Source organism: Schistocerca americana, chromosome 2 (assembly GCF_021461395.2).
Source record: "Schistocerca americana isolate TAMUIC-IGC-003095 chromosome 2, iqSchAmer2.1, whole genome shotgun sequence".
In the NCBI taxonomy this organism is placed as follows: Eukaryota; Metazoa; Arthropoda; class Insecta; order Orthoptera; family Acrididae; genus Schistocerca; species Schistocerca americana.
Window position 1 is genome coordinate 473,348,974 of NC_060120.1, and position 25,591 is coordinate 473,374,564.

At 39.5% G+C, this 25,591-nt stretch overlaps 1 protein-coding gene across 1 annotated transcript in view; it reads right to left on the reverse strand.

Moving 5' to 3' along the window:
* Positions 1-4,548: 4,548 nt before the first annotated feature.
* LOC124595268 (DNA topoisomerase 3-alpha) overlaps positions 4,549-25,591 on the reverse strand; it is a 181,940-nt gene continuing 160,897 nt past the window's right edge. Inside the window, exons 18-19 of the mRNA XM_047133942.1 lie at positions 14,037-14,126; positions 4,549-5,201 (exon numbers count right to left, since the gene is read on the reverse strand). The gene's annotated coding sequence lies outside the window, so the exon portion shown is untranslated. The remainder of the gene's footprint in view (positions 5,202-14,036; positions 14,127-25,591) is intronic.

The following is a 25,591-nucleotide window of genomic DNA, read 5'->3' on the forward strand; positions in this document are numbered from 1 at the left end:
GTCTACAAGCTAAGCTGCAACGACTGTGCTTCGTTTTACATGAGCATGACAACTAACAAGCTGTCTGTCGACACAAATGACCACCAAAAAACTGTGGCCAAGAAACAACTGGATCACGCAATTGCTGAGCACGCTGTTCATCAGCCAGTTGCTGAGCATGCTGTCCATCACAATGTTCTTCATCTTAATGACTGATTCACAGTCTGTGTCATCTAGATCTTTCCTACCAAGACCAGTTTTTCTGAACTGCACACATGGGAACTCTCCCTGGAACTTATCGTATGTTCCCATAACCCTCCTGGCTTCAACCTTCATTAGTCATTGTTCTTCACCTAACTTCCCCTCCATGTTCCCACTCCAAAGCCTTCTGTTCCACAAATGCAACAACAGTCTTTTCACTTATCTCCTTCTCCGCTCCATCCCCCCCCCCCTCCACCCCCTCCCTCCCCACCCCACTCTGTCTAATCTCCTGACTGCACCTTGTTGCCCTACCCTCTCTCCACCTCATCCATGTTTGCTCCCACAAAGAGCACTTTACTGCTCCCTATCAGTACCATGCTCACCCTCCCCCTCCCCACCTCAGGATCATCCTCCTCCTTACTTCCACCACCCACACTGCTTCTCCCACCATGCACAGTTGCTCACAGTTTACCAAGGCAGCCTGAGACAGTGATCATATGTATATGAGCTGCATTTGCATGAATGTGTATGTGTATGTCGTCTACTTCAGGAGAAGGTTTTCTGGCTGAAGGCTTACATGTTTATAAAATATCAATAACTCAAATCTGCAATGAAAACTGGAACTTTGCATGCAATATGTACATAGAAACAAGAAGGCATGTATTTTTCATTAAAAATGATGATTAGATACGTGTCAATTGGCTTATACTTGATAAATTTTATATTTAAAATATGTAGGTATTCCAAATCGAATGAAAAAGAAAAGATGCTTAAGTAAGGTTTGAACCGGTGATCCACAGAATTACCAGATTACGATTCAGCTATGCACCCCTTTATTAAATAAAATTCTCACGAAACTTCAAAGCCTTTTTTTGTCTAAGTGTGAGAAAATATTGAGAACAATCTGTTTCTTGACACTTTTTAATGGCAACGGAACAGGAAGCAGTGTCAGCCATTTTCACACTACTTATTACCAGAGTGACTATCAGAGTGCAACAGTATGGAGACTGTGACTGTACATGATTTTTTAAATAAAAAGTGCATAGCTAAATTTTGATTATGAACACTGTTGATGGCTGTTAATACATTGGAATATCTTAAAGTTTCATTTACTGTAACATAGCATCTATCATGTACGTAGGACCTGCTTCCAAGAGTGTTGCAACACCAGTGTATGTGCGCTATGACTGCTGACCAATCATCAAGTTTGTGTCTGTTAACATGAGGTTTATTCTCATGATGAGCAAAATATATCTGTTGCTATTCAACAACCAGAATCTGCTCCTCTACCACTGAAAGATGCTGTAGATATGATCTCCAAGGTGCAGATATTTAGTGGATAAAATATCTTGTTCAATGGGTACAGCATGAGTCATTAAATTAAAAAATTCTTCTGAGGAATCGCAGAAACAAAGAAAGTGTCTGCCATCACTCAGGAGGGGAGGCCGAGAGCCATAAGCAATTGTATCAATTATATATGCACCATTGACCTTAGAGAGATCTTTCTCAGCCTACAAAAATTTACTGATAGGGCAACAGAAAAAGTATCACTTTACAAAACTTCGAAATGTAGTTAATTGTGTACTGCAATACCAAAATGTAACATAACAATTCTTGTTAATTTAAAAATTAGGCCACGGATTATGGTCATACTTTGATGTACACTTCAAGTGTTTGTTTTTATATGAGTGACTCATGAAAAGGATTTCTCAGTAAAAGACTTTTCATTAACAATAAAAGGTGACCCAAAAAGATGGGACACAATTTCAGTTGACTATATTTTCTGAACTACATGTTTAGTTTAATTCTGTAAATTATATTTGACTATACATACATGGGAGTTTACAGATATTCAATATGGCCTCCTCTGGGTGTATGAATAACATCCAGATTATCCCACATTTTATGATGAGTGTCTTGCAGGGCTGAGTTCACTGCATTGTGATATGTCTTTGTAGGTCATTCAGATCATTGGGAAGAGGTTGGGAAGTAAAATGCATCTTTTGCAAACCCTCACAAGAAAAAAATCACAGTGTGTGAGATCAGGATATCTTGGTGGCCAGAAGTGGAGTGCTAATTCTTTATTCCCCACGTGACCTACCTGTTGTTGAGGTACAGGTTGATTCAGGAAACACTGAACATTCAGATGCCAATGGGGTTGAGCTATGTTATGCTGGAAAATGTAATCTCCTGAATCTTCATTCATTTGAGGAACATCCATAGCTCAAGGTCTAGTGGCTAGCATTGCTGCCTCTGGATCACGGAGTCCTGGATTCGATTCTCAGCTGGATTGGGGATTTTCTCTGACCAGGGACTGGGTATGTGTGTTGTCCTAGTCATTTCATCATCATCATCATCATCATCATCATCATCATCATCATCATTTGTGACAGTGGCTAGACTGGATTGTGTAAAAATTGGATTGTGTAAAAACTGGGACTTTGTACAGGTGCTGATGACTGCACAGTTGAGTGCCCCACAAACCAAACATCATCAACATTTGAGGAACATGCAAGTTTCACAGCATTCTGAGATACATTACTCCAGTAATTGTATTGTCACCAAAAAAGAGGAAAGTCCGTAAGTCTTTATTAACGATACGGTGCAAAACACATTAACTATGGGGCTGGCCCGCTTATGTTCCAGTGTTACAGGGGAATTTTATAACCACCATATCCAAACATTGTGCCTATTGACATTCCCATTTAGATGAAATGTAGCTCCTTAGGTGAAATGTAGCTTCATCATTAAAAATTACACAAGGCAGAAACAATTGTACCTTCTTCCACTTTTCAGAGCATACGATCACAAAATTCTACAGGCTTTACCTTATCGTTTGTGTGAAAGCCTGTACAAGATGTAGGTGGTATGTTTTGTACACTAACCAGCGCCTCAATACATGCCAGACAGCTGTCTGCAGTAGTCAAAAGTTCCCTTCTGGCCCTATGGATTGATCCATTGGAATACATTCAAAGCTCACTCGAATGTGCTACACATGCTCCTCCAATACACATGATCAGTCTGGGCTTGTACATTTCTACAGAAAGCCAGTTTTATCAAATTTTTTACTCCAACCATCAATGCTCTTTCTCACTGGAGGTTAAACTTATGCTGAAATGCATGCTGCACCGCAGTCGCAGACTCACTTTAACTGAACACATGAATACAAGAAAGCCTTGTGTTACATAGTAGCCACCTCGCTTACAACTGATACAGTATAAGCTGTAGGCAGTGCAGTGCTGATGTGCTCTGGCAACTGTATTTGAAACTTTATAACATCCTCTTTCAAATATACTTGACATAATTCAAGTACAATGTATAGTGCAAGCAATATAGCCAACTGAAATTGTGTTCATCTTTTTGAATCACCCTGTCTCATAAAAAGAGAAAATAATCATAGCAACGGTATATATCTCTTGTGTGTGTGTGTGTGTGTGTGTGTGTGTGTGTGTGTGTGTGTGTGTGTGTAAAGAATAGGTGCCTTTAATGTTAGCAAGACAAACATGTATAAACAGGTTAATCTTAGTTTAATTAAACAATGATAAATAACTTACATAATATGAGCACTGTCTTATCTGCCTCATTGTGGGATTGTGCTACTAGCTCATAATCTGGGCCATTTTCTTGCCTGGCTCATGTTGTATTTTATAGTACTGCTGCTCACTTTGATGTATGACAAGACAATTTATCACTGTGTTAGCTGAAGCAATAATGAAGGAATAGGTATGGGCTTGCAGTTGTGAAAAGACAATGTAATGGTTGGCATACATTGTATATAGGTGCACCCACTTGAAGGTTAAATGAGTATCTTAAGAGCTTTACGCTCTTCATAATGAACAAGTGCTCATAGCTCTTAAGATGCACATTTTAGAGCCCACGTTCACAAGACTTTTTTACTTTAAATGATCATTCCTGTCATATCCCTGAAAACTGACCATTCCCCCTAATACACCCTGTATTTTTCACTAAAAGACTTGAAGGCTAAAACAGTCTGTGTAAACCTAAAAAGGTATTCAAAGAAAATAATGGGCTAAAATCCATTTTACAAAAACCTCAAAAAACTGGAACCTATTCACGCCTGCAGCTGTGTAGATGCATCTTTCCAGTTGATTTCTGCACAGTCACTTTTTAACCTGATTTTTACTTATTGAATTGCATAAAAAAGTGCTTGGAGAGGCCCCTCATTGTCAGCCGACTGGCATCACTGCTTACTGATAAGGGTAACTGTAAAACCTGTTTACTCCCGTTCATACATAGGTGGCTACACATTAGTAATATCCCCAAACCCAGACAGTAAAACTGGTGTCAGTTAAGTGATTTTACTGTTTGAGTCAGGATTGGTTGGACTAGTAAAATTAAAATTGGCACTTCGAAGCAAATGATAATGTTTATTAAATTTAGCTTTTTCTCAATTCCCAACTTTTCAAGCAGAATGGGACCAAGCTTGTTACTTGACATTATCTCTAAGGTAAACAAATGTATCAGGAGGGATCAGCACCCTGAGGTGTTGAATCCCTACATAAGAGTCACAGATTCAAAGTAGGAGTCCTTGTGATGAACCAGGAACTGATTCTGCAAGTGCACACACAACATAACACTAGATATGGCTCAAAAAGAGAAAGACAGCATTCACTGCTAATGCTAAGACAACTGCTGCATTATGCAACTGAAAAGGATGGAAGATTATGACGCACAGGTACTACAGTACAAAATCCTTCCTTTTTGCTGCTTGGTTAAGCATGGTAAATTTATAACAGCACCAACAGTAGCAGTAAAAAAACAATAATATAATTTATTATGTACTATTTTTAAGGGGAATTAACATAGGATATTACAATTCATGACTCACAATGTAAAGTTAAAACTTTGATGTCAAAGCTAGTCAATAAAAAGTTGTTACATTGTGATTGTGGGTTTGTTGAATATAATTCTGAAAAATTTTCAGAGTTGATTTTTCACACTACTCTCAAATACAGCAGAAATTCAGCTGGGATTGTGAGAACAATTCTTCCTGTTGTGACCTGAAACAACAGAGAAAAAATGAACAATGCAACATTTGCAAGTAGCTTGAAGAGTCAAAGTTATTATTTAAAGAGGTGAAAGCTTTTACTGATACTTTCAGCAGAGGAAGATACTTTCTGACAGTGTTGTTCTTCATTGTCAGCTGGTTTTTCTTTCTGCGAATTGGTTGGGTATACAAAGACAACCCAGTGATGGGTCTCTTCATCAACCCCAACTTTCAAAAAGTAATGGCACCAAAAAAATTTCAAAGTTTGGCTTCTTTATCTCAGGTGCTGAAGGTATGACAAGTGTGAAACTTGGCATATAGTAACATAACAGCACAAGGTTCTCAAATATCAGTTTTGATTTATGTACTACTTTTAATACTAAATGAGCTAAGTTGAAGAATTTGTAAAAAAAAAATAAAAAATGCCGTATTTCCCACCAAATTTTGCAAAAACTATGTTCTATAAAATTTTCCAAACTGGGCCCATTAGAAAAATCATGGTTTTAACCAACAAAAAAGTGTGTTTGATTGTCCAATACAGGCTAACAATGTTAGATATTTGAATCAAAGTTGGGTGTGAAAATCATGACACACACAAACAACACACACACACACACACACACACACACACACAAAAAGTAAACTTCGGATTCTTATTTCTCATAGAGTAAATGCATGCTGAACATGAAACTTAATATGCAATAAGTTCTATATCTACCATCTAAGTTGAGTTACCATCAAGCATTGGGCAACATACGGTGCATCATATTGTAACAGATAATTAAATGTAACAAATGCTGCTTTTGTAACACATGCTTCTAAAGCCTTCCCAAGAAATCAATGTTCAAATATTGTACGAGGGTGCCAGCTACTGACAAGTGAGGTTAGTGCAACCAGATTATGGCACCAGACTGTAAGTATGTCATGTCATTTTTCCCTTTTCGTCTGATCTTCCACCAAACACTGCATCACAAATATGGTGGACACTGTTCAAAGCACATCTAATATGGTAAAACTTCAGTGCAATGTGTGTATGAATTTACCAAATTCACAAATAAAAAAATCATTATTCCATATTACGCCTCCCATAAATGTACCACTATTAGTATCACTACCTTTGCTGTCCTACCCCCATGAACCATGGACCTTGCCGTTGGTGGGGACGCTTGTGTGCCTCAGCGATACAGATAGCCGTACCGTAGGTGCAACCACAACGGAGGGGTATCTGTTGAGAGGCCAGACAAACGTGTGGTTCCAGAAGAGGGGCAGCAGCCTTTTCAGTAGCTGCAGGGGCAACAGTCTGAATGATTGACTGATCTGGCCTTGTAACACTAACCAAAACGGCCTTGCTGTGCTGGTACTGTGAAAGGCTGAAAGCAAGGGGAAACTACAGCTGTGATTTTTGCCGAGGGCATGCAGCTTTACTGTATGGTTAAATGATGATGGCGTCCTCTTGGGTAACATATTCCGGAGGTAAAATAGTCCCTCATTCGGACCTCCGGGAGGAGACTACTCAAGAGGACGTCGTTATCAGGAGAAAGAAAACTGATGTTCTACGGATTGGAGCGTGGAATGTCAGATCCCTTAATTGGGCAGGTAGGTTAGAAAATTTAAAAAGGGAAATGGATAGGTTGAAGTTAGATACAGTGGGAATTAGTGAAGTTCGGTGGCAGGAGGAACAAGACTTTTGGTCAGGTGAATACAGGGTTATAAATACAAAATCAAATAGGGGTAATGCAGGAGTAGGTTTAATAATGAATAAAAAAATAGGAGCGCAGGTAAGCTACTACAAACAGCTTAGTGAACGCATTATTGAGGCCAAGATAGACACGAAGCCCATGCCTACTACAGTAGTACAAGTTTATATGCCAACTGGGTCTGCAGATGATGAAGAAATTGATGAAATGTATGATGAGATAAAAGAAATTATTCAGGTAGTGAAGGGAGATGAAAATTTAATAGTCATGGGCGACTGGAATTCGAGAGTAGGAAAAGGGAGAGAAGGAAACATAGTGGGTGAATATGGATTGAGGGAGAGAAATGAAAGAGGAAGCCGTCTGGTAGAATTTTGCACAAAGCATAACTTAATCATAGCTAATACTTGGTTCAAGAATCATAAAAGAAGGTTGTATACATGGAAGAATCCTGGAGATACTGGAGGGTATCAGATAGATTATATAATGGTAAGACAGAGATTTAGGAACCAGGTTCTAAATTGTAAGACATTTCCAGGGGCAGATATGGACTCTGACCACAATCTATTGGTTATGAATTGCAGATTAAAACTGAAGAAACTGCAAAAAGGTGGGAATTTAGGGAGATGGGATCTGGATAAACTGACTAAACCAGAGGTTGTACAGAGTTTCAGGGAGAGCATAAGGGAACAATTGACAGGGATGGGGGAAAGAAATACAGTAGAAGAAGAATGTGTAGCTTTGAAGAATGAAGTAGTGGAGGTGGCAGAGGATCGAGTAGGTAAAAAGACAAGGACTAGTAGAAATCCTTGAGTAACAGAAGAAATATTGAATTTAATTGATGAAAGGAGTAAATATAAAAACGCAGTAAATGAAGCAGGCAAAAAGGAATACAAATGTCTCAAAAATGAGATTGACAGGAAGTGCAAAATGGCTAAGCAGGGATGGCTAGAGGGCAAAAGTAAGGATGTAGAGGCTTATCTCACTAGGGGTAAGATAGATACTGCCTACAGGAAAATTAAAGAGACCTTTGGAGAAAAGAGAGCAACTTGTATGAATATCAAGAGCTCAGATGGAAACCCAGTTCTAAGCAAAGAAGGGAAAGCAGAAAGGTGGAAGGAGTATATAGAGGGTCTATACAAGGGCAATGTACTTGAGGACAATATTATGGAAACTGAAGAGAATGTAGATGAAGATGAAATGGGAGCACTGAAAGACCTGAGTCGAAACAAGGCCCCAGGAGTAGACAACATTCCATTGGAACTACTGATGGCCTTAGGAGAGCCAGTCCTGATAAAACTCTACGATCTGGTAAGCAAGATGTATGAGATAGGTGAAATACCTTCAGACTTCAAGAAGAATATAATAATTCCAATCCCAAAGAAAGCAGGTGTTGACAGATGTGAAAATTACCGAACTATCAGTGTAATAAGTCACTGCTGCAAAATACTAACGCGAATTCTTTACAGACAAATGGAAAAACTGGTAGAAGCTGACCTCGGGGAAGATCAGTTTGGATTCTGCAGAAATGTTGGAACACGTGAGGCAATACTGACCCTACGACTTATCTTAGAAGAAAGTTTAAGGAAAGGCAAACGTACGTTTCTAGCATTTGTAAACTTAGAGAAAGCTTTCGACAATGTTGACTGGAATACTCTCTTTCAAATTCTAAAGATGGCAGGGGTAAAATACAGGGAGTGAAAGGCTATTTACAATTTGTACAGAAACCAGATGGCAGTTATAAGAGTCGAGGGACATGAAAGGGAAGCAGTGGTTGGGAAGGGAGTGAGACAGGGTTGTAGCCTCTCCCCAATGTTATTCAATCTGATATTGAGCAAGCAGTAAAGGAAACAAAAGAAAAATTTGGAGTAGGTATTAAAATCCATGGAGAAGAAATAAAAACTTTGAGGTTGGCTGATGACATTGTAATTCTGTCAGAGACAGCAAAGGACTTGGAAGAGCAATTGAACGGAATGGACAGTGTCTTGAAAGGAGGATATAAGATGAACATCAACAAAAGCAAAACGAGGATAATGGAATGTAGTCAAATTAAGTCAGGTGATGCTGAGGGAATTAGATTAGAAGTTTTGCTATTTGGGGAGCAAAATAACTGATGATGGTTGAAGTAGAGGGGATATCAAATGTAGACTGGCAATGGCAAGGAAAGCGTTTCTGAAGAAGAGAAATTTGTTAACATCGAGTATAGATTTAAGTGTCAGCAAGTCGTTTCTGAAAGTATTTGTATGGAGTGTAGCCATGTATGGAAGTGAAACATGGACGATAAATAGTTTGGACAAGAAGAGAATAGAAGCTTTCGAAATGTGGTGCTACAGAAGAATGCTGAAGATTAGATGGGTAGATCACATAACTAGTGTGGAGGTATTGAATAGAATTGGGGAGAAGAGGAGTTTGTGGCACAACTTGATAAGAAGAAGGGACCGGTTGGTAGGACATGTTCTGAGGCATCAAGGGATCACAAGTTTAGCACTGGAGGGCAACGTGGAGGGTAAAACTCGTAGAGGGAGACCAAGAGATGAATACACTAACCAGATTCAGAAGGATGTAGGTTGCAGTAAGTACTGGGAGATGAAGAAGCTTGCACAGGATAGAGTAGCATGGAGAGCTGCATCAAACCAGTCTCAGGACTGAAGACATAAACACCTTTACTGTTCCTGTCTGAGGAAACAGGATTTACTGTAGTGATACATGTGTTTGTTGGAAGAATTGGGGGCGACAGGGTGGGGGGGGGGGGGGGGGGGGGATGACGAGACTTAAATACAGGCAGAATTCTAATGTACTAGCTTAGCTGATTGCACTAATGCCACTGCTCGTTGTCTGCTCTCTTGTACAATATCCAATAAGTTTGTAAAACTTTGAACCTTCATTTCACAAAAATGCTTGTGAAGTGTGTCATACTAGAGCAGCCTTTCTTGATGCAAGTATGTCCTACAATCACACAACATACAAGCAAACTCAGTGGCCTGTTGGGTGTAAGCGTAAAATCTTCTTCCACAGTCATACTCGAATGGTAACAGTGGTTAGTATCTCTACTTTGCACTCTGGCATTGCGAATGTGCATTTAGTGATCAAATAATAGCAATGTATGCTAAAATGCTGTTCATAAGAATGCGTGTTAGAAGGTAAGAGTAAATTCTGCGGTGCACATCCCATGACTGGGTCACGGGCCTACTGTAGGAAGGGTTCAGCCTTTTGTTGCCACAGCACTGGCATAGTGACAGTGGCAGGTCCATAGCCTCAATAGCCTTTTCGATAGCTGGCTGAGCGAGGAAAAATCCTTGCCCCTAAGTAGGATTGAAACCAGGACCTCCAGGGCAAGAGATTAGTACTCTGCCCACTACACTTCCATTGTTAGAAGATGGTTTGGTATAATTCGCTTTTATTGTCTAAAATTCCTCCTACGATGATTAGCAACTAATTGTTTTATTTAAGATTCCATATTAAGTTAAATACATAACATTTTACTTTTACTGCATCTTATAAGCAATTCCTGTGAAGTTCACATGGAACTGGCATAATCACAAATTTTAATGTACTTCTTTTCTGGTTAAACTGGGCTGGTAGAATATTTTATTAAGAATTCAGAATAAGAAGCTAGAAGTACAAACTGTTGGATTAATTCTGTAAATTTTACACATTTAGCAAATGGTCAGCATGCACTGCTCAGCACAAGGCACAATTGATACAAGTGACTTGTTAGCATCCATTTTTAATCGCAATAACCTTTGTGGCAAAACAGACAGTCCACAAAGTCACTATGTGGCTGTAAGCATTAAGCAAAAGTAGTCATCACCCAGTCTATCACTCGTTGCTATGACAGTTCTTTAATTGGAAGAAGAAGATGAAGAATTAGGATTATAGATGGAGCACAAACTTGATCAGATAGAGATCTGAAGCCTCATCTTCCTAAATGAGAGGCTGGTGCTTTACTTCTGCACCACCTTGTTTGGTTTCTTGAACACGGCTGGGTATGGGATGTTCTAAGATATTGTTTGAATTCTTTATTTCTGTTACTTTCATTTAATTCCAACAGGCTTGGTTGTGTTAAATTGTTATCACTGGATAGTGTCATTCCATAACACTGTATCTGTTAGAGTGATGTTTTTGGGGTAAACAGAAACTTGTGGTAACATGCGTCGCACAAATGTGCCAGTAAAATTTTAAATAATGAATAAATGTGTGGTCTTCTGGGCTCAAAATTCTTCTAAGTGGCTGGTTTTCAAAGTGTTAAGTTTTAAATGAGAGCCACAAGAAATTCATCTAACTTTCTCACACGTAACACAACTCACCTTGCGTAAAAGGAAATTTACTTTGAAACTTTATTTTTCTGCAACCTGTTAGAAACAGGCTTGTTCCAGCAGGTGCTAAAGAGCATCAGAAAACAGGCATTACTGTGTTAAACCATATTAAAATGCATAATTTGGCTTAAAGTGCACATATGTATGTCCAGATTCACAATGAAGTAGGCCCCAACCTGATATTAAGCTCTTCAGTGTGGTTTTTGGGATGTAAATTTTCTTGGTGTACCACTATTTTGTTATCTTGTGTTAGGTTCTTTATTGTGGCTTAATGCCATATGTGTCAGAAGATGAAAAAGTGAATTTGAAATTCAGTGAAATGTTGAAACTAGCTGACAGTATGGACTGAAACACTTCGATTCAAATAAATTAACTGCCTCTGTGGAGAAGATTAATAAAAGCCAAATTTCTTTAGCAAACCAACAAAAATAACTTCATTATTCTGCAAGGTGCTTAATACTTGAAGCCAAAAATGTGGAAATTAAATAAAATCAGAACACAAACTAATAATTATAGCCTTCCATAATTATGTGAATGTATTTTAGTTCACTTGATTGCTCCCAGCCACAGAAATCCATTTTGTTTTCATTTGACCTGAGAGCCTGAAATGAAGAGGAAACAGCAAAATCATTAACAGTCACACTTCAAGTAGTCGGAGGCGGGAGAAGGTACTGCTCATATGTGACTCAACTACGCTTGCGTGTGAGCCCACTGGAAGTGCTCAAATGAACCTAATGCAAACAACTGTGATGTCACCCTCATCATAAGCAGTTTGTTGTTATAAACTATTACACAGTCTTTGTCCTAAAGCCTTTAACACATTTTGCTGTTGACAGACATTAGAGTATCAGTTCTTACCAGCCAAAATTACAAAAAGTTAATTGAAAACTAGAACACTAAAAAATTCCCAGAATTCTAAAAATTTCCCTGCTTTTTCCATGGTTTTCTCCTGGATGAAAAAATTCCCAGGTTTTTCCCGAATTTCCCAATTGCCCTGGGGCGTATACACCCTGACTCAGTAAGATAAACAAATCGGTGGAATATTATTAATTCTTCTGGGTGTTTTCATGCATTAGCTTCTACATGCTTCTGGTAGATGTACTAGTCTACATAGGAGTCATAATTAATCAGGAATAAACATTTTGTGTTATGGATTTCACTTGAACATAAGCAGTTGGTATAATGCAATCAAATCCCTGAAGGTTTTTTTTTTTTTTTTTTTTTTTTTTTTTTTTTTTTTTTTTTTTTTTTTTTTTTTTTCCCCCCCCCCTTCAAAGGAACGGTATTACAGGGCATGTGATATAGTTCAAAACAATGGTTGATTGAGCTCTGGAAAGAATAGGTCCACCATGGCAGGCGGCAGAGACATTCGACAAAATCTACATTGTATTTGAAAAGAATCCTTAAAAGTCAACAAAGAACATCAGTAGGGCGGAGCAGACAATACAATCAACAGTACAGAGTATCTTACAAAAGTGTCTGCAGTAAGGCAGCTATTACATGCATCACAACCACTGACTGCACAAAAAGGTCCGTTGCAGTGGCTTCAACAATGGAAAAATGCCACAAAGACTGTGGGAGTAAATGAAGAATAGTTTTGAAATTTGCTGTATCATCAATGGTTCCTATTTGAACATACATGATATGTTGAGAAGTTGGTGAGTTCTTCATTTTTCCATATTATTTCTTATTCTGTATGTGTAACGTTTTTACCAGTAAAACAGATTTACTTTCGCACTGTGACTTTGGACCACCCCATATTCACACAAAAAGCACAGTTTAATTAAGTTAAAAAACTTTATAGATGAAATATTTTAGTAGTTCAGATCTCTACTGTATAATTTATTCAGTGATTACGAGTTTTGGCTGCATGTTAGCCATCTTCAGATCAGTTATTAATTCGAGTGCAGTGTCTGATTGTAAAATTAGATAAAGACATACAGTCAACAACATAGCAGTAGCTCACATATAAGACTGATTCCAATAAAATAATGGCTTGTACCATTCTGATGAAAGATTATGTAAACAAAACCTTTCTTACAAAAACACATTGGTACATAACATTCTATATACAGTCTCATTACGCCAGTAAGTTCTCAACAACATGTACTTATGAGGCCAATTCAGAGCAGTAAGCATACTTGTAAGAAAGATTTTGCTTACATGGTACATCCCGTTATTTCATTGTAGTCAATCTTATATATGAGCTATTGTTATGTTGTTGACAGTGTGTGTGTGTGTGTGTATCTAATCTTACATTCAGACATGCAAAGCACTCGAACTGATAATGGATCTGAAAATGGATGAACATGCAGCTGAATCTAGTAATCACTGAATAAATTATACAACTGAGATCTGGACTATTAAAAGATTTATCTATAAAGTTTTTTAACTTCATCCAACTGAGTTAAAATGTTTAGTGGCCGTTTTTTGTGTGAATTCTAAAATAATGAATATGGGCTGGTCCAAAGTCACAGTGCAAAAGTAAATCTGAAATAAGACGGAAAAAATGAGAAAATAGCCAACTTAACACACAATGTATGTTCAAATAGGGACCACTGATGACACGGCAAATTTCAAAACTATTCTTTGCTTGCTCCCAAACTCTAGCCTACACAATGTCTGTGGACTAAGTTTACATAAAATTATAACACCTGTCTTCTGTCTTTGAATGTATTATTTATGTAGGGGTTGCTTAATTAACTGTCTCAACTTTTGATATCTGCTTTGATTGTTTCTTCAGAAGATAAGGTTCTCAGATCACTCTGAGATTTACACATTACAAACTTTTGTGCATGTTTAAAGAAGGAGCAGTCCAGAAATAAAATCAGTCCGTACCTTCTTCACCACAGACTCCACATTTCCGTCTTTTCCTGGCACCACTAGGAGATGGCAATGTTCTCTTACCAAATGTTCCTCGGCCTCTTCCTGCAGAAGAAAAAAGAAAATAAAAAATAAGGCAAACAGATTGTCTTCGTTGTAGTATTACATTTATCTAATAAGGAAAAATTTAAATTCAGCTACAGAAACAGAATGTGAGATTTGGAAAAAAAAGGAAAATTATTGTCTTTGAATGTCTGAAAGTTCTTGCCATTATCGCAATTTACGTATTACCTATGATTCCTAATGTTTTATCCAAGATTGCACTTACAAATGACAGACTGAAGATGTCCAGTGCAACTCTGGATGGAATGTCAGGAACAAATCAGTTTCATGTATCATGATGATACAACATGGAAGATTTACAAGCAGCTGTGACATCCGGTCATGAAAGACCTCATGTGAAAAAATAAACATATGCTTCAGTAGTTCAATGTTATTCCCAATACCCTAGAGACATTTTACTGAATTTCTGTGTGCTGTGATATCAATGAGGCATACCTTCAGTTAATGTAATCCATGTGCCATTGTTACCATCACCTGACCCCAATAAGACACATCTTTTATAATTCAGCATAACTTTAGTATACATGTTTGTCACACACATCCAAGTCATTTAGATCCCAAAGGACCTATAAATTCCTATAAATCTAAACTACTGGTGATTTATTCCATTTTGGTGTGAGAGGAGTGAATTCCCAAGTGACAAAGTCTGCAGTCTGTAACACAAAAAATTAGGGAAAGGTAAACCCTCACCTACAGCACTGAGCACAGTAACACATAACAGAAAACAGCATTCACACTAGGTTTCATGAACTTGCTCTTTTTCCGGAAACAGCACACACATTCACACATACAGACACCTAAAAGCACACTCTTGTGGCCACAAGTCTTGCTGTTGGCATCTATGTACGTACATAAGTGCACAGTGATGTAAATGACACACTAAATGTAGTAGATTAGTTTTGTTATTTGGGCCTCAAAATAACTGATGACAGAAGTAGAGATAAAACACAGCCTGGGAATATAAGGAAAAGCATTTCTGACTGTATATCTGTTAATAACACGAATTGTTTACAGACGAATGGAAAAACTGGTAGAAGCCGACCTCGGGAAAGATCAGTTTGGATTCCGTAGAAATGTTGGAACACGCGAGGCAATACTGACCCTACAAATGATCTTAGAAAACAGATTAAGGAAAGGTAAACCTACGTTTCTAGCATTTATAGACTTAGAGAAAGCTTTTGACAATGTTGACTGGAATACTCTCTTTCAAATTCTGAAGGTGGCAGGGGTAAAATACAGGGAGTGAAAGGCTATTTACAATTTGTACAGAAACCAGATGGCAGTTATAAGAGTCGAGGGGCATGAAAGGGAAGCAGTGGTTGAGAAGGGACTGAGACAGGGTTGTAGTCTCTCCCCAATGTTATTCAATCTGTATATTGAGCAAGGAGTAAAGGAAACAAAAGAAAAATTTGGAGTAGGTATTAAAATCCAGGGAGAAGAAATAAAAACTTTTAGGTTTGCCGATGACATTGTAATTCTGTCAGAGACAGCAAAGGACCTGGAAGAGCAGCTGAATGGAATGGACAGTGTCTTGAAAGGAGGAATAAGATTGAACACCAACAAAAGCAAAACGAGGATAATGGAATGTAGTCAAATTAAATCAGGTGACGCTGAGGGTATTAGATTAGAAATGAGACGCTTAAAGTAGTAAATGAGTTTTGCTATTTGGGGAGCAAAATAACTGACGATGGTTGAAGTAGAGAGGATATAAAATGTAGACTGGCAATGGCAAGGAAAGCGTTTCTGAAGAAGAGAATTTTGATAACATCGAGTATATATTTAAGTGTCAGGAAGTCTTTTCTGAAAGTATTTGTATGGAGTGTAGCCATGTATGGAAGTGAAACATGGACGATAAATAGTTTAGACAAAAAGAGAATAGAAGCTTCCGAAATGTGGTGCTACAGAAGAATGCTGAAGATTAGATGGGTAGATCATGTAACTAATTAGGAGGTATTGACTAGAATTGGGGAGAAGAGGAATTTGTGGCACAATTTGACAAGAAGAAGGGATCGAAGAGATCGGTTGGTTGGACATATTCTGAGGCACCAAGGGATCACCAATTTAGTATTGGAGGGCAGTGCAGAGGGTAAAACTCGTAGAGGGAGACCAAGAGATGATTACACTAAGCAGATTCAGAAGGATGTAGGTTGCAGTAGGTACTGGGAGATGAAGAAGCTTGCACAGGATAGAGTAGAGTGGAGAGCTGCATCAAACCAGTCTCTGGACTGAAGACCACAACAATGTCAATCTGTTAATACTGAACATAAATTGAAGCATCAGGATGTCTGTTCTGAAGGTATCTACCTGGAGTATAGCATCATACTGAAGTGAAATGTGGACAATACACAGCTTTGATAAGAAGAGAGAAGAAGCATTCAAAATTTGGCACTACAGAAGAAGTTTGAAGATTAGATGCTTAGATCAAGTAACTAATTAAGAGGTACTGAATGAAATTGCGGAAAATAGAAATTTACAGCATAGCTTGAATAAAAAATGTGATCAGCTGATAGATTATGTTCTGAGGCATTGAAGAACCATCAGTTTGATGACATATCTTGAGACATCAAAGAACCATCAAGGGGGAACAGTATGTGCGGGGGGTGGGGTTAAAGTCGTAGAGGGAGACCAAGGACTGAGGACAGAAGCACGTTCAAATGGAAATGCAGGGTGGCAGTTATTGAACTAAATGAAATAAAATCGTCATAACACTTGAAGAGATTGTGCATGCCTGGTCTGGTTTAGCTACGAAGCTCATTTTCATTTGGATGAGTTTGTAAATACGCTAAATTGATGCATTTGGGGGATGGAGAATCCGCATTTCGCAATCGAGAAGTCTCTTCACCCTCAAAGGGTGACTATGTGATGTGCAATGTCCAGTCACAGAATAATCGGTGTGACATCCCTTGGTGGCATGGTGACTACTGAACTGTACATGAAGCTTTTGGAATATAGTTTCATCCCTATTATCCAAAGTGACCCTGATTTTGACAAGATGCGATTCATGCAAGATGGAGAGCGACCCCATCGAAACAGGACAGTATTTGATGTTCTAGCGGAGCACTTTGGGCCACATTCTGGCTCTGGGGTACCCAGAGGCCATTAGCATGGGCCTTTGATTGGCCACCATATTCTTTGGATCTGAACACATGCGACACCTTTTTGTGGGGCTATAGTAAAGACAAGGTGTACAGCAATGACCTCAAAACCATTGCTGAGCTGAAAACAGCCATTCATTCAGGAGGTCACTGATAGCATCGATGTTCCAACACTTCAGCGGGTCATGCAGAATTTCGCTATTCATCTGTACCACATCGTTTCCAAGGGTGGCAGGCATATCGAACATGTCATAACCTAAATCCGAATATCTGTAGTGACATTTACATATTGAACAAAGTGTGTGCACGCCATAGTTTGTAACTAATTTAAGTTTTTCTTCATATAGTTCAATTACTGTCACCCTGTAGGTTGCAGCAGATATGCATACATGAAGAGGCTTGAACAGGATGGACAACAACCTGTGATTTATATTTTTGCCATGGTACAGAGTGGCTGTGTGTGGACATCTTAAACTTTCATCCAGATGGTAGCCTACAGAAGACCATCAGAAGAATATACTCATTATAAATGACGGAAGATAGCTAAATGAATAAGGTAGTGCTATGTATGTATGAATCACATGCAAGCATGTGATATCTCTCTTTGATTTATTATGACAGTGTAATGCAGACAAGTGCATTAACTTTATATAAGAGTTATGCTATTATCATTGACTGAGACTTTGACATACTTTTGGTGAGCTGCTCCTGCAAGTGAAGAAAGAATAGAGGTAAGATCAATCTGGGGGAGGAGGGAGAAAAATATTTTATTAGTAGTACTTTAAAAAAGCTCTTTTTCTGTTGATGAATATTTAATAAGTGTCTAATTTTCAGTGACTTCTCTTATACACCGAAGAGCCGAAGAAACTGGTTGCTCCGAAGAGCCCGAGGAAACTGGTTGGCTCTGAGCACTATGGGACTTAACTTCTGAGGTCATCAGTCCCCTGGAACTTAGAACTACTTAAACCTAACTAACCTAAGGACATCACACACATCCATGCCCGAGGCAGGATTCGAACCTGCAACCGTAGCGGTCGCGCGGTTCCAGACTGCAGTGCCTAGAACCGTTCGGCCACTCTGGCCGGCAAAGAAACTGGTATATCTGTCTAATATCGTGTAGGGCCCCCACGAGGATACACAAGTGCCGCAACACGGTATGGTGTGGACTAATGTCTGAAGTAGTAGTAGAGGGAACTGACACCATGAATCCTGTAGGGCTGTCCATAAATCCACAAGAATACAAGTGGCTGGAGATCTTTTCTGAACATCACGCTGCAAGGCATCCCAGATATGCTCAATAGTGTTCAAGTCTAGGAAGTTTGGTGGACAGCAGAAGTGTTTAACTCAGAAGAGTGTTCCTGGAACCACTCTGTAGCAATTCTGGACATGTGGGGTGTCGCACTGTCCTGCTGGAATTACTCAAGTCTGTTGCAATGTTGCACTTCTGACACGTTGAACGACTCTCTTCAGTCGTCGTTGGTCCCGTTCTTGCAGGATCTTTTTCTGGCTACAGCGCAGTCATGGATTTGATGTTTAACCAGATTCCTGATACTAACAGTACACTCGTGAAATGTTGTACGGAAAAATCCCCACTTCCTCGTTACCTCGGAGATGCTGTGTCCTCTGCTCATGCGCCGACTACAACACCACATTCAAACGCTCTCAAATCTTAATAACCTGCCATTGGAGCAGCAGTAACCAATCTAACAACTGCTCCAGACACTTGTCTTATAAAGGAATTGCTGGCCGCAGCACCATATTCTGCCTGTTTACATATTTCTGTATTTGAATATGCATGCCTATACCAGTTTCTTTGGCGCTTCAATGTAACATCTAGAAAAGGCCAAATTGGAAAGAGAAAATCTGTGCAGTAAACTGGGCATGTGTGCACAAATTCAATCACCAATCAGAAGCTTTCTTGAATTATGATTTGCTGCTACCTTACTTGTCTGGTGAGTAATAGTCTCTCCACAAGGACACGTGCAAATTATGGAAACATTGGATTCACCTGTGGTCCAGGAATCATTAACAAATGTGCACAGTTTGCTTCAGCCAAATGTTCTTTGAGAGGTTATATAAATAGAACTGTATGGTATGGGTTACTTGGCTATAAATCCACATGTGGGGTTAAAAAACACATGGCTCAGTCACAATAATGTGACTAACACCTATGTTCGATATCAAAGTGCAATAATCACTCACAGGTGGCTGTTGGCTGCACCAGCAATGAAGGATATATAAAGGGAGTATAAAACAAGTCTGAGGGATGTGGAAAACTGTGCCGCTGTTGTCGTAATGCAGAAATGGAGTGATTTATCCGACATCCAAGGGGGCATGATCACTGGCTTTTGGACCGAGGGTGGAAGCATTTGTGAAGCAGCTAAGTTCGTAACTGTTCACATGCTGACATGGTTAACGTATACAGTGGATGGCAAAATGGCACTATCCAAAACCAGCGACTAACTATGGTGCACCATGGGCCATTGATGACACGGAGAACAACAGCTGCAGAGATGAGTATGGGCAAGCAGACAAGTAACTAAAGAGCAACTTACTAACCCAGATAAAACAAGGGGCTACTAACAGTGTCTCCTCAATGACTGTTCAGTGAACATTGTTGCATATGGGCCTCTGCAGCAGGTGTCTGCTGTTCATCAGTGACAAAGGCTAGAATTTGCAAGCCAATACTGCAACTGAATGTTCGCTGAGTGGTGACAGGTGGCCTCTTCAGATGAAACACATTTTATGGTACATCATACAGATGGCGGTTGGCATGCATGGCGTGGATCATCAGACACCAAACAACATTCAACAATCGCAGGAAGAGTCCAGGATGGAGGGCATTTCCTGGATGATCTTGTCATTCTGGAAGGCACAATGAATCAACACAACCATATATCTATCTTTGGGGACCATGTCCACCCCTACAAGTAATTTTATATATAAAAACAAAGATGAGGTGACTTACCGAACGAAAGCGCTGGCAGGTCGATAGACACACAAACAAACATACACACAAAATTCAAGCTTTCGCAACAAACTGTTGCCTCATCAGGAAAGAGGGAAGGAGAGGGGAAGACGAAAGGAAGTGGGTTTTAAGGGAGAGGGTAAGGAGTCATTCCAATCCCGGGAGCGGAAAGACTTACCTTAGGGGGAAAAAAGGAAAAAAGGAAATATGTCTGCTTGTGTCTGTATGTGTGGATGGATATGTGCGTGTGTGCGAGTGTATACCTGTCCTTTTTCCCCCCTAAGGTAAGTCTTTCCGCTCCCGGGATTGGAATGACTCCTTACCCTCTCCCTTAAAACCCACTTCCTTCCGTCTTCCCCTCTCCTTCCCTCTTTCCTGATGAGGCAACAGTTTGTTGCGAAAGCTTGAATTTTGTGTGTATGTTTGTTTGTGTGTCTATCGACCTGCCAGCGCTTTCGTTCGGTAAGTCACCTCATCTTTGTTTTTATATATAATTTTTCCCACGTGGAATGTTTCCTTCTATTATATTGATACCTACAAGTAATTTGTTTTTCCTCAGCACAAAGGCATTTACCAGCAGGACAATGCAGTGTGTCACACAACTCACAGATTACATGCACGATTCGAAGGGCACTAGGATGAGTTTACCATGCTCCCCTGGTCAACAAACCCTCTGGATTGAAACCCAATCGAGAATCTGTGGGACCACCTCGATTGGGCTCTTTGTGCCATCTATCCTAAACCAAGAAACCTAGGGCAGCTGGGCATGGCACTTGAGTCAGCATGGCTCCACATACCTGTCAGTACCTTATAGAACCTCACTGAATCTCTTCCTGCATATATTGCAATGGTCTGCACTGAAAATGATGGTTATTCAGGCTTCTGACAGGTGGTCACTTTAATGTGACTGGACAGTGTTAATTAATCAGTGCTAATACATTACAAATTAAAAAATAATGTTCTAAAGATTTCGTATTTATCAAATTGGGATGGAAGGAAACATAATGTGGAGGAGCATGTTAAAAAAGAGAAGCATTCAGTTCACCACTGAGATTGTTTCTAGTGGGAAACAAAACTATCATCAATTGTTGAAAGCTCAGACAATACTAAGCAAATAAAACAAGACAAATATGATTTCAGAAAAAGGAAGTATTATGGTTTCTACTCAAGCAAATATTTCATTTAAAAAGCAGGAAAATGATTTGTTTTGAGCAATGATCGCCAAACCGTCAATTACGAGCTACTAGTAGCCCGGGGGGACATTTTCGGTAATGGTAATGCTCAGATTGGCTAACCTGAATTGCTCCACTAAGCTCAGACTGCACTCACAAGAATAACTTTTTGTTTCTCCCATGCAGTTGCCATTGTTACATAAGAATTCTACATTGTCGGCATCACAGTTGATCATATACACATGAAGTCATGCACATTCTGTTTTTCATGTGTATATCAGACTGTGCTAGTGAGAGTTTGACTTACACACTGATACTAAGCTAGGTCTGTTCTAATGATGCTGTGTTCAAGCAAAAAGCAAAACAAAAATTCATTATCATTTGGAATGGGAAACTGGTTACTTCTTTACGCAGGTGAAGGACAAATATGTGTGTTAACTGTGCTATGGAAGTGCTGTAACAACCAATTTTGTGTGCGCCACTTCATAGTTCGTGTATGGAGTCTGTGCTCAATTTGGCCACTAGAGACCACCCGGCCTTCTAATACAACAGTAGTTGCATGCGGAGCCTGCCAGCTGTGCCCCATGTTGGAACTTATGAATGTAAAGGCCAGAGCGCAAGGCTCCGCTGGTCACTTGTGTACTAATAATTGTATTGTACCTGTGTAATAATTGTATTGTACCTGTGTCTTTCGTATGTGTGTACCTACTGTTCGAGCAATAAATTACAGTGTTCTTGGGTTAGAACACTTTTTGGCAACAAGTACGGTTTCGACTCCACATGTTCAGTTTCAGTTATTAGTCTTATATGTTTAATTTTTATGGAGGCTGTTTGGTCCCCGCATATGATGATGCAGCAGAAGATGAAAAATGCATGCAGCAACATTTCCAGGCATTTAACAGATGTAAGCTTATGAGTATCAGCTGTTGTATCACAAGAACTTTCAAGCTTTCTTTTGACCGAAGTGTGTGAATTACCTTCTACATATCATTGTAAACGTACTTGCATTATTGCTGCTCATGTGGAGTTTTACCGCAGCCAAAAGAAGTCAACGTAGTCATGCAGGGCATGGGCAGCAGAACTACACGGAATGTAATTTTCTGACAAATGTTCTCAAGGAATCCTATGCCGAACAAATGGTTTGTGATGCAATCACACATTTTGCTCCTGATAGAGAAGTTCGATAGCAAGCTCTACAGTGTAAATGTCCTATGCTTACAGAAGTATTGAACATAGCTCAGTAATTTGAAGTTTCATGGGCTGCAGGTAGTTAGAAAAAAGTCTAATTCAAAATTTCAGAAATCAGTTCCTCTCACCCCTCCCAGCCTTCAGTCAGTTCGCAAGGGAACATAGATGCTATTGCAGCAGTCCAGCAGACATATCAGCATCGTATAGGTAATCGGCATTTGCAACAACAGTACATGTCACAACAGCGAGAGCCTCGTGCTCCACTGCCTTTATGTACATACTGCTAATTCAACATGTATGGACCGTGTGACTGAGGTGCTGGGCAACGTGTAAAATGTGCCATAAGAAAGGACACAGTGCTTCTGTATGTAATTCCTTTCCAAACCTGAGTGAGGGTGAAATGAACATGGATGTGAACAATGTATCAGCAGTGACGGTGTCTCAAAGGGAGTTACACACTGAAGTGCATGTGTTTAACAAGTTATTAAGAATGCAGGTGGACACGAATGCAGCAGCAACATTGGTGAATTCTCAGACTTATGTGGATTTGGATTCACCCCCTCTGACTCCAGTGTCATGGAGGTTGATGAGTTATAAGTTTATAACGAACAAGACATTCCCATTCTTGGACAGTTTACTGCACCTGTACTCACAAGCCTGTGGTTCGTTCATTAACATTCCTAGTTGTGGACAATTCTCACACTGAAAATCTGTTTGGTTGGGATGCTTTTATATTGTTTGCATTCTCCATTGATGATGAAATGCATCTAGTCGTTGATCAAGTTCCATATCAACTGTTAGATCCTATCCGTACCAAATTTTCCTCTGTATTTTCTACAGGACTGCAGTGTGCAACAGTATTTCAAGCTCGTATTACAATTAAAGACCCTCACTGTGGCAAACTTTCCTTTGTATTTTCTATAGGACCATACTGAGCAACAGAATTTCATGCTCATATTACAATGGAACAGTCTGTCTGTCCCTGTTTTTTCCAGGTCCACCCAGCAGAATTAGATCGTCTTCAATCCCTTGATGTTATTTGACCTATTTATTTTAGTGAATGGACAAAATCAATAGTGATAGTAAAAAAGCCTACCTATAAACTACACCTCTGTGGTGATTTTTAAAAAATCTGTTAATGCACAATCAATCATTGACATCTACCCTATGCTGTGCCTTGATAAGTTGTTAGCAAAATTATCAAGCGGTCATTATATTTCAAAGACTGACTTGTCAGAGGCATATTTACAGCTGCTGCTCAATGAGGAATCTAAATGCCTTCTGGTTATCAATAACCCATTTGGGTTTTATCAATATTCGCATTCGGCTTTTGATGTGACAGGTGTACCAGCTATTTTTCTTTTGCACCACTTCTTGGCTGCATCAACTATTTAGATGATACAGAAGTGTCTGGTGCCTCTACAGAGGTACAGTTGCACAACCTTCATGCCCTATTTTATATTTTAAAGTCCGCAGGATTAAAGTGCAATTTGGAAAAGACACAGTTTTTCAACCAACCATTATTTATTTGGATTCTGAAGTGTCGCATGCTGGCATTAAACCAATGCACCAATATACTGATGCTATTGCCACACTTTCATACTCCACCGTCTCAGCACTGTTTCTGATTTAATCTGTAGATGACCGGAAGTAGACCGCTACATTCTGTGTCTCACGAATGAATGGAGCTAGACAAGTCCTCGCCCATCCAAGTATACAAGATTTCTCCAGATGCCCCCATGTCAGTCACAGAATTACAGGCATTTTTAGGCAAAATTGTGTGCTACCATAAATTCATACTAGATGCTATTACAGTGGCACAAAACCTCCATGCATTATTATGTAAAGGATGTTCCTTTCCACACCCAGCATGTGACCGGTTATTCCGGTTGTTGAAAAGTAAGATGCAGTTGGCCCCTTGTTTGGTCACATTTCAGCCAGGCCACACGCTGTGTCAGCGACAGACACATCTCAGTTTGGCCATGGCATCATCTTTGCTCATAAGTATGCGAACGTTTCTGAACCTCTTATTGCACATGCCTGTAAATCCTGAAAGACAGTGAAAGAGGTTTTGGCGATCATGTATGATCAAAAAAAAAATTCATGTGTTTATATAATGGTCTAAGTTTCACCTGATCACAGACCTCAAACCACTGGTTTCTCTCTTTAACTCTTCAGCATCCTAGTCCGGACAAAGCTGCACACTACTTACAGTGGTGGCCTCTTATCCTGTCACAATGCAATTATTAGCTACACTTACAACCTATCTTGTTTGCTGATTGGTCTACATCCAGAGTTTGATAACGAAGAATTACTTCGTTTTCATTTAGACATGGAAACTCAAAATGTTGCCGAGAATTTTCCTCTTACTAGCAATAAAATTGCAGCCACAATAGCCATGGATCCTGTTTTAAATAAAGTTGTTTCTTTTGTGCAACATGGCTGGCTGGACAAACATTCAGGGTCTGCTTCTGATCCTTTAAGAAATTATTTTGCAGTGCAAAATCTTATTTTGGAACAGGGTGCAGCTGTTGGCTACAGAGGGCACCACTCCTCAGGTTGTAGTCCCGTCTGCCCCTGGTGTAAGGCTATGTGTTTATTACATGTGGACTATTAGGGTGTATCACGTACAAAGGCATTAGCATGGAAACATGTTCTTAGGTCAGCCACTGACGGAGAAATGTGAGAGTTGTTGCAGCCTACCTACCGTGTGCCACCCATTCAACATGGCCACATTCGCAGCAGCCTTGGGAATGAATTTTGCAGGCCTTTTTTTTTTTTATTTCTACTGGCTTGTTGTGATTGATGCTTATTCTAAGTTTTTGTTTGTGGTGCACTGTTCTGTCTACTTCTGTGGCAGTAACAATTTCTGCTTCGTCAAAAATTTTTGCAATGGAAGGGCTTTCATATACGTTAGTTATCAACAATGACCCCTTGTTCATATCTCAGAAATTTGATGATTTTTGTACAAAAAGTGATGTTCTCTATGTCACAGCACCACCTTTCCATCCTCAAGCAAACAGG